The 12,491-nt window shown below is 40.6% G+C and overlaps 1 protein-coding gene across 3 annotated transcripts in view; it reads right to left on the bottom strand.

Moving 5' to 3' along the window:
* The window catches only part of MS4A4A (membrane spanning 4-domains A4A), a 127,164-nt gene that overhangs the window by 32,508 nt on the left and 82,165 nt on the right, over positions 1-12,491 (bottom strand). The window lies entirely within an intron of this gene.

The raw sequence follows: 12,491 nt of genomic DNA on the forward strand, positions 1-12,491 counted from the left end.
CAACCAAATGCCAGAAGTCACATCTACTATTATCTCCTGTTTTCAAAGTGGGTTATATTGGTATTTCCCAAAGTGTTTCAGTTGAACCCTAGTTCTCTTAGATGCTTTGAGGAGCAAAAACAGAGTGAGAAGATCTCATGGACCATTAAGTTTAGGAGGCACTAGAAACGTAGCCTTCTGGTAGACCCCCATGCACACTAACATATTAAAAACTCTGAGATGTCCCAACAGAACATTTATGCTTGAAAGTGAGGAAAAAATAAGGATTGTCTAAGAAATAACAGGGCACAGAAGGCTACCTCGGAGCTTCTTTGATTGATTAAATGATTAAAGGATATAATCCAGCAAAATAAAATAAAGATCTAATGAAAAATTTCAAAGACTTGAAATAGTTTTGAGCAAATAAAGCAATAAGGATTTAAGTCTAAGTGAATACATAAGTGATAGTAATTAAGACTCAGAAAATAAGTAATTTTAATGTAAAATATAAAATAACAACTGGACCAAAAAAAACTACATGACTCGAGTATGAGAAAGAGGAGGGACAAGTATAGGTATTCTAATATCCCACTTTCAATAGGGTAGGGGTGTTTCTCAAAGAAAAATGCCTGGGTATGTTTACAGAAAAACTTTGAAAATATGCTGGCCAAGCAAAAATCACATATACTTGATATTCCATTCCTTGGCTATCTAGTTCATAAACCTATAACTCTCTATATCTTCTATCTTTCTGTCTATCTATCTATCTATCTATCTATCTATCTATCTATCTATCTATCTATCATCTATCTATCCATCCATCCATCTACCACCTAATCTATCATTTTTAAAGTGTGTGTCTAGCATGTAACTACCTCACATACAAGCAAATATGCATTTGTCTCATGAGTGAAGATTCTAGAATCAGACAGAGCTGGGTTTGAATCCTATCCCTTACATGACCTGGAGCACCTTTGATCAGTTATGGATTTTTTTTGGGGGGGCGGGGATGGAGTCTCGCTCTGTCACCAGGCTGGAGTGCAGTGGTGTGATCTTGGCTCACTGCAACCTTGGCCTCCCAGGTTCAAGCAATTCTCTGCCTCAGCCTCCCAAGTAGCTAGGATTACAGGCACACACCACCATGCCCAGCTAATTTTTGTATTTTTAGTAGAGACGGGGTTTCACCATGTTGGCCAGGGTGGTCTCGATCTCTTGACTTCGTGATCCACCTGCCTTGACCTCCCAAAGTGTTGGGATTACAGGCGTGAGCCACCGCTCCCAGTCCCTGAATCTCTTTGAGTTGACCTGGCTACAACACAGCAGCACACATAGGCAGAACTCCAGGGCTGAAAGACCTAACATCTCAACCAGTGTCTACTGCAACAAGGAAGAGTGAATGGTGCCTGAGCCTTTATCCTCCAAAATTTTAAATATTTCATTTCACCCCCTTCTTGCTTGCATAGTTTCTGAAAAGAAGCCTAATGTAATACTTATCCTTGTTCCTCTCTAGCTAAGTTTCCTTTTCTCCTTTGTTGCTTCTTGCAACATTTTGTCTTTGTCTTTGATTTTCTGCTTTTGAATTTGATATACCCATGTATAGATGTTTTATTATTTACTATGCATGGTATTCTCTGAACTTCCTGCATCTGTGATTTGGCTTGTTACTAATTTTGGAAGAATATCAGTCATTATTTAAACTTCAAATATTTCTTCTTTTCCTTTCTCTCTTGTCTCTTTTTCTGGTATTTCCATTATGTGTAATGTTATGCCTTTTGTAGTTGTCCTGAACTTTGGGGATATTCTGTTCTCTTTTTTTTCCCTTTTTTTTCCCTTTGCTCTTCAGTTTGGGAAGTTTTCATTGACGTGTGTTCAAGCCCACTGACTCTTTCCTCTGACACGCCTAGTATATTGATGAAATTATCAAAGACATTTTTAAAACTTTTATTACTGTATTTTATATTTCTAGCATTACCCTTTCATTCTTTCCTAGAAATTCCTTCTCTCTGCTTATCAAATTCATTTATTCTTGCATGTTGTACACTTTTCCTGTTAGAGTCCTTATAATATTAATCATCGTTCTTTTAAATTTCTGATCGGATAATTCCAAAACCTCTGCCACATTTGAATCTTGTTCTGTTGCTTGTAATTACATTGTAATTTTTTGTTGATAGCTGTAAATATGCCTTTTATGTAAGGTATTATGTTTATCTCACTAGAAGTTAGGCTGCATTTATTGTTTGCTGTAGCTATTTGTGTCAAAGGCTGAAATTTCCTCTAATGTCCTTGTTTTGGTCTCCCCTATTATTGTTGTGTCTTCCTAAACACCACTTCTTAAATAGGGTCTGAGGTTTACAGTTCAGCAGTTCATTCGCTGTAATCTCCTGTTAGCATACAGGATCCTGATTCAACTGATGGTAGTGTAGAGTGAGGGGAAACATCCTCTAGTATCACAATTAGGTCTCAGCCTTTAGCAACTTGTACTCCTCAGTTATCAACTTTGCAAGTGCTTCCTAGCCCTCACTTGAACTTAGGTCAGGCAGGATACTAGAGAGAGATGTAGCTGAATATCAATTTCCCCACGTGAAAGGATAGAGGAAGGTAGAGTTACGTACTGACCTTTTCCAAGACTGGTTAGGTTTTGATATTATCCAAATCAATCAGAATCAATCAGAATCAGAAAAACATAGTTTCCCTTGAGGGAAGACTTTTTTGTTAAAGATAACAGAATGCCCTGGAGTCTTTCAAAAATGGTTATATTACCTTCCCTAACCAGAAGCACAAGAAGATTCTTCTCTGTTCTTTACACTAAGTACCTGGTAGGACACTTTGAGGTAAAAGCCATGCAAGTGTTTGACCTCTCCCCAAGACTGGGCCTCATGGAGTTTCAGCTCCCAAGTTAGTCCACATTGAGCATCCAGCAGTTCATCAGTTATAATTGATGTATTCCTATTGTGCTTCCACTCCTGCTAAGCTGGGAAGCTCTGTTTGGGCCTTCCTGTCCAAATTTTAGAACAAAAATTCAAGTCTGCATAATAACCAGCTGACAACATGATGGCTTCAATATTCTGTAGATGGCTAGCCAGTTATCCCATCACCATTTATTAAATAGGGGTCCTTTCCACATTGCTTGTTTTTGCTGACTTTGTCAAGTATCAGATGGTTGTAGGCATGTCACTTTCTTTCTGGGCTCTTTATTCTGTTCCATTGGTCAACGTGTCTGTTTTTGTACCATTACCATGCTGTTTTGGTTACAAGTGTAGGTACCAGCCTCCTTAGCTTTGTAGTATAGTTTGAAGTCAGGTACCATGATGCCTCTTTTTGCTTAGGATTTTTGCTTTCTTCTTTTTGCTTAGGATTTCCATGGCTATTCAGGCTCTTTTTGGTTCCATATGAATTATAAAGTAGTTTTTTTCTAATTCTGTGAAGAATGTCATTGGTAGTTTGCTAGGAATAACATTGAATCTGTAGATTGCTTTTAGCACTATGGCTATTTTATTAATATTGATTCTTCCTATCCATGAGCATGGAATGCTTTTTTATTTGTCTGTGTCATCTCTGATTACTTTGAACATTGTTTTCTAATCCTCATTGTAGAGATCTTTCACCTCTCTCATTAACAATATTCCTAGATATTTTATTCTTTTTTTTTTTTTAATTTATTATTATTATACTTTAAGTTGTAGGGTACATGTGCATAACGTGCAGGTTTGTTACATATGTATACTTGTGCCATGTTGGTGTGCTTCACCCATCAACTCGTCATTTACATCAGGTATAACTCCCAATGCAATCCCTCCCCCCTCCCCCCTCCCCATGATAGGCCCCTGTGTGTGATGTTCCCCTTCCTGAGTCCAAATGATCTCATTGTTCAGTTCCCACCTATGAGTGAGAACATGCGGTGTTTGGTTTTCTGTTCTAGTGATAGTTTGCTAAGAATGATGGTTTCCAGCTGCATCCATGTCCCTACAAAGGACACAAACTCATCCTTTTTGATGGCTGCATAGTATTCCATGGTGTATATGTGCCACATTTTCTTAATCCAATCTGTCACTGATGGACATTTGGATTGATTCCAAGTCTTTGCTATTGTGAATAGTGCTGCAATAAACATACGTGTGCATGTGTCTTTATAGCAGCAAAATTTATAATCCTTTGGGTATATACCCAGTAATGGGATGGCTGGGTCGTATGGTACATCTAGTTCTAGATCCTTGAGGAATCGCCATACTGTTTTCCATAATGGTTGAACTAGTTTACAATCCCACCAACAGTGTAAAAGTGTTCTTATTTCTCCACATCCTCTCCAGCACCTGTTGTTTCCTGACTTTTTAATGATCGCCATTCTAACTGGTGTGAGATGGTATCTCATTGTGGTTTTGATTTGCATTTCTCTGATGGCCAGTGATGATGAGCATTTTTTCATGTGTCTGTTGGCTGTATGAATGTCTTCTTTTGAGAAATGTCTGTTCATATCCTTTGCCCACTTTTTGATGGGGTTGTTTGTTTTTTTCTTGTAAATTTGTTTGAGTTCTTTGTAGGTTCTGGATATTAGCCCTTTGTCAGATGAGTAGATTGCAAAAATTTTCTCCCATTCTGTAGGTTGCCTGTTCACTCTGATGGTAGTTTCTTTTGCTGTGCAGAAGCTCTTTAGTTTAATTAGATCCCATTTGTCAATTTTGGCTTTTGCTGCCGTTGCTTTTGGTGTTTTAGACATGAAGTCTTTGCTCATGCCTATGTCCTGAATGGTACTACCTAGGTTTTCCTCTAGGATTTTTATGGTATTAGGTCTAACATTTAAGTCTCTAATCCATCTTGAATTAATTTTCGTATAAGGAGTAAGGAAAGGATCCAGTTTCAGCTTTCTACTTATGGCTAGCCAATTTTCCCAGCACCATGTATTAAATAGGGAATCCTTTCCCCATTTCTTGTTTCTCTCAGGTTTGTCAAAGATCAGATGGCTGTAGATGTGTGGTATTATTTCTGAGGACTCTGTTCTGTTCCATTGGTCTATATCTCTGTTTTGGTACCAGTACCATGCTGTTTTGGTTACTGTAGCCTTGTAGTATAGTTTGAAGTCAGGTAGCGTGATGCCTCCAGCTTTGTTCTTTTGACTTAGGTTTGTCTTGGAGATGCGGGCTCTTTTTTGGTTCCATATGAACTTTAAAGCAGTTTTTTCCAATTCTGTGAAGAAACTCATTGGTAGCTTGATGGGGATGGCATTGAATCTATAAATTACCTTGGGCAGTATGGCCATTTTCACGATATTGATTCTTCCTATCCATGAGCATGGTATGTTCTTCCATTTGTTTGTGTCCTCTTTTATTTCACTGAGCAGTGGTTTGTAGTTCTCCTTGAAGAGGTCCTTTACATCCCTTGTCAGTTGGATTCCTAGGTATTTGATTCCCTTTGAAGCAATTGTGAATGGAAGTTCATTCCTGATTTGGCTCTCTGTTTGTCTGTTACTGATGTATAAGAATGCTTGTGATTTTTGCACATTAATTTTGTATCCTGAGACTTTGCTGAAGTTGCTTATCAGCTTAAGGAGATTTTGGGCTGAGACAATGGGGTTTTCTAAATATACAATCATGTCATCTGCAAACAGGGACAGTTTGACTTCTTCTTTTCCTAACTGAATACCCTTGATTTCTTTCTCTTGCCTAATTGCCCTAGCCAGAACTTCCAGCACTATGTTGAATAGGAGTGGTGAGAGAGGGCATCCCTGTCTTGTGCCAGTTTTCAAAGGGAATTTTTCCAGTTTTTGCCCATTCAGTATGATATTGGCTGTGGGTTTGTCATAAATAGCTGTTATTATTTTGAGGTACGTTCCATCAATACCGAATTTATTGAGCGTTTTTAGCATGAAGGGCTGTTGAATTTTGTCAAAAGCCTTTTCTGCATCTATTGAGATAATCATGTGGTTCTTGTCTTTGGTTCTGTTTATATGCTGGATTATGTTTATTGATTTGCGAATGTTGAACCAGCCTTGCATCCCAGGGATGAAGCCCACTTGATCATGGTGGATAAGCTTTTTGATGTGTTGCTGAATCCGGTTTGCCAGTATTTTATTGAGGATTTTTGCATCGATGTTCATCAGGGATATTGGTCTAAAATTCTCTTTTTTTGTTGTGTCTCTGCCAGGCTTTGGTATCAGGATGATGTTGGCCTCATAAAATGAGTTAGGGAGGATTCCCTCTTTTTCTATTGATTGGAATAGTTTCAGAAGGAATGGTACCAACTCCTCCTTGTACCTCTGGTAGAATTCAGCTGTGAATCCATCTGGTCCTGGACTTTTTTTGGTTGGTAGGCTATTAATTATTGCCTCAATTTCAGAGCCTACTATTGGTCTATTCAGGGATTCAACTTCTTCCTGGTTTAGTCTTGGAAGAGTGTAAGTGTCCAGGAAATTATCCATTTCTTCTAGATTTTCAAGTTTATTTGCGTAGAGGTGTTTATAGTATTCTCTGATGGTAGTTTGTATTTCTGTGGGGTCGGTGGTGATATCCCCTTTATCATTTTTAATTGCGTCGATTTGATTCTTCTCTCTTTTCTTCTTTATTAGTCTTGCTAGCGGTCTGTCAATTTTGTTGATCTTTTCAAAAAACCAACTCCTGGATTCATTGATTTTTTGGAGAGTTTTTTGTGTCTCTATCTCCTTCAGTTCTGCTCTGATCTTAGTTATTTCTTGCCTTCTGCTAGCTTTCGAATGTGTTTGCTCTTGCTTCTCTAGTTCTTTTAATTGTGATGTTAGAGTGTCAATTTTAGATCTTTCCTGCTTTCTCTTGTGGGCATTTAGTGCTATAAATTTCCCTCTACACACTGCTTTAAATGTGTCCCAGAGATTCTGGTATGTTGTACCTTTGTTCTCATTGGTTTCAAAGAACATCTTTATTTCTGCCTTCATTTCGTTATGTACCCAGTAGTCATTCAGGAGCAGGTTGTTCAGTTTCCATGTAGTTGAGCGGTTTTGATTGAGTTTCTTAGTCCTGAGTTCTAGTTTGATTGCACTGTGGTCTGAGAGACAGTTTGTTATAATTTCTGTTCTTGTACATTTGCTGAGGAGTGCTTTACTTCCAATTACGTGGTCGATTTTGGAGTAAGTACGATGTGGTGCTGAGAAGAATGTATATTCTGTTGATTTGGGGTGGAGAGTTCTATAGATGTCTATTAGGTCTGCTTGCTGCAGAGATGAGTTCAATTCCTGGATATCCTTGTTAACTTTCTGTCTCGTTGATCTGTCTAATGTTGACAGTGGAGTGTTGAAGTCTCCCATTATTATTGTATGGGAGTCTAAGTCTCTTTGTAAGTCTCTAAGGACTTGCTTTATGAATCTGGGTGCTCCTGTATTGGGTGCATATATATTTAGGATAGTTAGCTCTTCCTGTTGAATTGATCCCTTTACCATTATGTAATGGCCTTCTTTGTCTCTTTTGATCTTTGATGGTTTAAAGTCTGTTTTATCAGAGACTAGTATTGCAACCCCCGCTTTTTTTTGTTCTCCATTTGCTTGGTAAATCTTCCTCCATCCCTTTATTTTGAGCCTATGTATGTCTCTGCGTGTGAGATGGGTCTCCTGAATACAGCAGACTGATGGGTCTTGACTCTTTATCCAGTTTGCCAGTCTGTGTCTTTTAATTGGAGCATTTAGTCCATTTACATTTAAGGTTAATATTGTTATGTGTGAACTTGATCCTGCCATTATGATATTAACTGGTTATTTTGCTCGTTAGTTGATGCAGTTTCTTCCTAGCCTAAATGGTCTTTACATTTTGGCATGTTTTTGCAATGGCTGGTACCGGTTGTTCCTTTCCATGTTTAGTGCTTCCTTCAGGGTCTCTTGTAAGGCAGGCCTAGTGGTGACAAAATCTCTAAGCATTTGCTTATCTGTAAAGGATTTTATTTCTCCTTCACTTATGAAACTTAGTTTGGCTGGATATGAAATTCTGGGTTGAAAATTCTTTTCTTTAAGAATGTTGAATATTGGCCCCCACTCTCTTCTGGCTTGTAGAGTTTCTGCCGAGAGATCTGCTGTTAGTCTGATGGGCTTCCCTTTGTGGGTAACCCGACCTTTCTCTCTGGCTGCCCCTAAGATTTTTTCCTTCATTTCAACTTTGGTGAATCTGGCAATTATGTGTCTTGGAGTTGCTCTTCTCGAGGAGTATCTTTGTGGCGTTCTCTGTATTTCCTGGATTTGAATGTTGGCCTGCCCTACTAGGTTGGGGAAGTTCTCCTGGATGATATCCTGAAGAGTGTTTTCCAACTTGGTTCCATTTTCCCCCTCACTTTCAGGCACCCCAATCAGACGTAGATTTGGTCTTTTTACATAATCCCATACTTCTTGCAGGCTTTGTTCATTTCTTTTTCTTCTTTGTTCTTTTGGTTTCTCTTCTCGCTTCATTTCATTCATTTGATCCTCAATCGCAGATACTCTTTCTTCCAGTTGATCGAGTCGGTTACTGAAGCTTGTGCATTTGTCACGTATTTCTCGTGTCATGGTTTTCATCTCTTTCATTTGGTTTATGACCTTCTCTGCATTAATTACTCTAGCCATCAATTCTTCCACTTTTTTTTCAAGATTTTTAGTTTCTTTGCGCTGGGTACGTAATTCCTCCTTTAGCTCTAAGAAATTTGATGGACTGAAGCCTTCTTCTCTCATCTCGTCAAAGTCATTCTCCGTCCAGCTTTGATCCGTTGCTGGCGATGAGCTGCGCTCCTTTGCCGGGGGAGATGCGCTCTTATTTTTTGAATTTCCAGCTTTTCTGCCCTGCTTTTTCCCCATCTTTGTGGTTTTATCTGCCTCTGGTCTTTGATGATGGTGATGTACTGATGGGGTTTTGGTGTAGGTGTCCTTCCTGTTTGATAGTTTTCCTTCTAACAGTCAGAACCCTCAGCTGTAGGTCTGTTGGAGATTGCTTGAGGTCCACTCCAGACCCTGTTTGCCTGGGTATCAGCAGCAGAGGCTGCAGAAGATAGAATATTTCTGAACAGCGAGTGTACCTGTCTGATTCTTGCTTTGGAAGCTTCCTCTCAGGGGTGTACTCCACCCTGTGAGGTGTGGGGTGTCAGACTGCCCCTAGTGGGGGATGTCTCCCAGTTAGGCTACTCAGGGGTCAGGGACCCACTTGAGCAGGGAGTCTGTCCCTTCTCAGATCTCAACCTCCGTGTTGGGAGATCCACTGCTCTCTTCAAAGCTGTCAGAGTCGTTTGCGTCTCCAGAGGTTTCGGCTGTGTTTGTTATTGCCCTGTCCCCAGAGGTGGAGTCTACAGAGACAGGCAGGTTTCCTTGAGCTGCTGTGGGCTCCACCCAGTTCGAGCTTCCCAGCAGCTTTGTTTACCTACTTAAGCCTCAGCAATGGCGGGCGCCCCTCCCCCAGCCTCGCTGCTGCCTTGCCGGTAGATCACAGACTGCTGTGCTAGCAATGAGGGAGGCTCCGTGGGTGTGGGACCCTCCCGGCCAGGTGTGGGATATGATCTCCTGGTGTGCCTGTTTTCTTAAAGCGCAGTATTGGGGTGGGAGTTACCCGATTTTCCAGGTGTTGTATGTCTCAGTTCCCCTGGCTAGGAAAAGGGATTCCCTTCCCCCTTGCGCTTCCCAGGTGAGGCAATGCCTCGCCCTGCTTCAGCTCTCTCTGGTCGGGCTGCAGCAGCTGACCAGCACCGATCGTCCGGCACTCCCCAGTGAGATGAACCCAGTACCTCAGTTGAAAATGCAGAAATCACCGGTCTTCTGTGTCGCTCGCGCTGGGAGTTGGAGACTGGAGCTGTTCCTATTCGGCCATCTTGCTCCGCCCCCCCCCCTTTTTTTTTTTTTTTGCCTATTGTGAATGATTTGGCTCTCAGCTTGGACGTTGTTGGTATATAGAAATGCTACTGATTTATATACATTAATTTTGTATCCTGAAACTTTGCTGAAGTTGTCTGTTAGATGTAGGAGGTTTTGGGCAAAGACTATGGGGTTTTCCAGGTATAGAATCATATCATCTGCAATCAGAGATAGTTTGACACCTTCTTTTCCTATTTGCATGCATTTTAGTTCTTTCTCTTGCCCAATTGCTTTGTTTAGAACTTCCAGTACTATGAAAAGGAGTGGTGAGAGTGGGCATCCTTGTCTTGTTTCAGTCCACAAGGAGAACTTTCCAGTTTTTGCCCATTCAATATGGTGTTGGCTGTAGGTTTGTCATTGATGGCTCTTATTATTTTATTATTTTGAGGTATATTCCTTTAATGCCTAGTTTGTTGAGGGTTTTCTAACATGAAGACCTGTAGAATTTTATCAAAAGCCCTGTCTGCATCTATTGAGATGATCACGTTTTTAGTGCTGTTTATGTGGTGAATTACATTTATTGACTCACCTTATGTTAAACCAACCTTGCATCCAAGAAATAAAACCTACTTGATTATGGTGGATTAGATTTTTGATGTGCAGCTGGATTTGGTTTGCTAGTATTTTTTTGAGTGTTTTTGAATCTCTGTTCATCAAGGATAGTGGCCTGAAGTTTTCTTTTGTGTATGTGTGTGTGTGTGTGTGTCTGCCAGATTTTGGTACCAGAATGATGCTGGCCTCATAGAATGAGTTAGAGAAGATCTTTTCCTCCTGAATTTTTGGAATAGTTTTAGTAGAATGGTGTCAACTCTTCCTTATACATCTGGTAGAATTGGGCTATGAATGCATCTGGTCCTGAGCTTTTTTTGGTTGGTGGGCTTTTTGTTGTGATTCAGTTTCAGAACTTGTTATTGGTTTGTTCAGGGTTTCAAAGTGACTGAATGTGGGGAGTAAAAGAAAGAGAGGCGTAGGCACTCACCTCCCAGGATTTTAGTGAGCAGCAACGCTGTGTCCTAACAGCCCAACCCACCATCCTCTCTCTGGGACTACTGCCGGAGCCTCCTCACTATTCTCCCCACATCTTCCCTTGCCTCCCTTCAGTCATTCTTACCAAGACAGGCGGCCACAGTGATCCTGTTAAGACGCAAGTTAGATCCTGTCTTCCCTTTGCTGAAAATCTTCCAGTGCCTCCTATCTCACTCAGAATAAGCCTTTCCTCCTTAATAAGCCTCAAGTCCTTTTACAATCCACGCCCCCGCCAGAAACCTCAGACAACATTGCCTTCTCCTCCCTGTTCCAGTCTCCATGTGTCTCCAGACCTCCTGTTTCCTCAGCAGCACAGAACGTGCTCACCTCAAGAGCTCTGCTCTTACAACTTGTTGGTCCAGATAACTGCTAGGGATTTGTATTATCAGGTTCAAGAAAATAAATGCGTGGTTCCACTCACTATCTCAGCATGATGATTTCAGAAGAGTAGTTCACACATATTGTTAGATTAAATTTTATTCAGCTAAATTGCTTTTGAGAAAATTTCTTTATTATCCATTTTGAGTAAAGAGTGAGAACCCTAGGAGGTGCTCGAGCAACACCACGTGGTTACTGGCATGAAAAGGGATGTGAGTAAGGTTCCTCTGGGGAGGCAGGGCTGGAAAAATCTGAGGAGTAGTGAGAGAATTTCTATACTGTGTAAAATAAAGGAAATAAAGGGAAAGAGAAACAAAACAAACACTCCAAAAACGGTACTGGCCCAGCCATGATGGGAATGGGTATTAGAGAAATGCTCAGAAGTCCTAACTTTACTCCACTTCTTTTAATCCTCTCTCCACCCAGCTTTCACTGACCCACTCTATGGCATTGGAAAATAAATGCTTGGTTCATTTCCATCAGTCAGTTTCGCTAGAAATGACTAGGTTGGCTCATTTACTTTCAGAGTCACTTCTAGATCCATGAAACCATATGCGTCATCCCCAAATCTCTCATGGACATATTTCCTTAATGTGCAATCTATAAGTCCAACACCATGTGGGAGGCTCTCAGGGTCGGGCTGGTTCACGTTATTTCCTGTATGAGAGGCCGGCGGCTGCTCCACCAAGATGGGAAGAAGCCAGGCACAGGTGGTGCCACCCGGCCACTCATCCTGAAGCCTTCCCAAACCCTCACCTTCGGCAATAAGATCCATGTTTCAAAAAGCAAAGAGGAGGGCATGGTAATTTATAACCCAGATTTTTCAGAATATGAGACCAGGTGAGATGTGCAGTCTCAGCCTCTCCCTCCAGCTGTATCCACTCCCTCCTCCATCCTGCATGTGCTCACATTTTACAGAATCTGGAGAAAGACAGGAGAAGGGAGAGGAGACTAGAGTAAATAACAATTAGATAAAATCTAAAATCTGTTTTTAGTTCATCCAGAGTGCAGAGAATGGGGTGGGGGTGGATAAAAAAGTGGTATAAAGTTAGGATGGTACGAAAAGCACCCTTGGAAATTAAAACACTTTAATATTATCTTGAAAATCAACTTGTGATGTTTTCAATATTCATTCTCAGATATCCTCACTAACACCTTTTGATATAAGTAATAATATCTAAATAATATCTACATTTAGCAGATGAAAAAGCTGAGGGTCAGAGGGATGACGTACAGTATCCACTAGATTCCCAGAGAATATGGGATAGAAATAGGACCCAACCCAGAG

Source organism: Macaca mulatta, chromosome 14 (assembly GCF_049350105.2).
Source record: "Macaca mulatta isolate MMU2019108-1 chromosome 14, T2T-MMU8v2.0, whole genome shotgun sequence".
In the NCBI taxonomy this organism is placed as follows: domain Eukaryota; kingdom Metazoa; phylum Chordata; class Mammalia; order Primates; family Cercopithecidae; genus Macaca; species Macaca mulatta.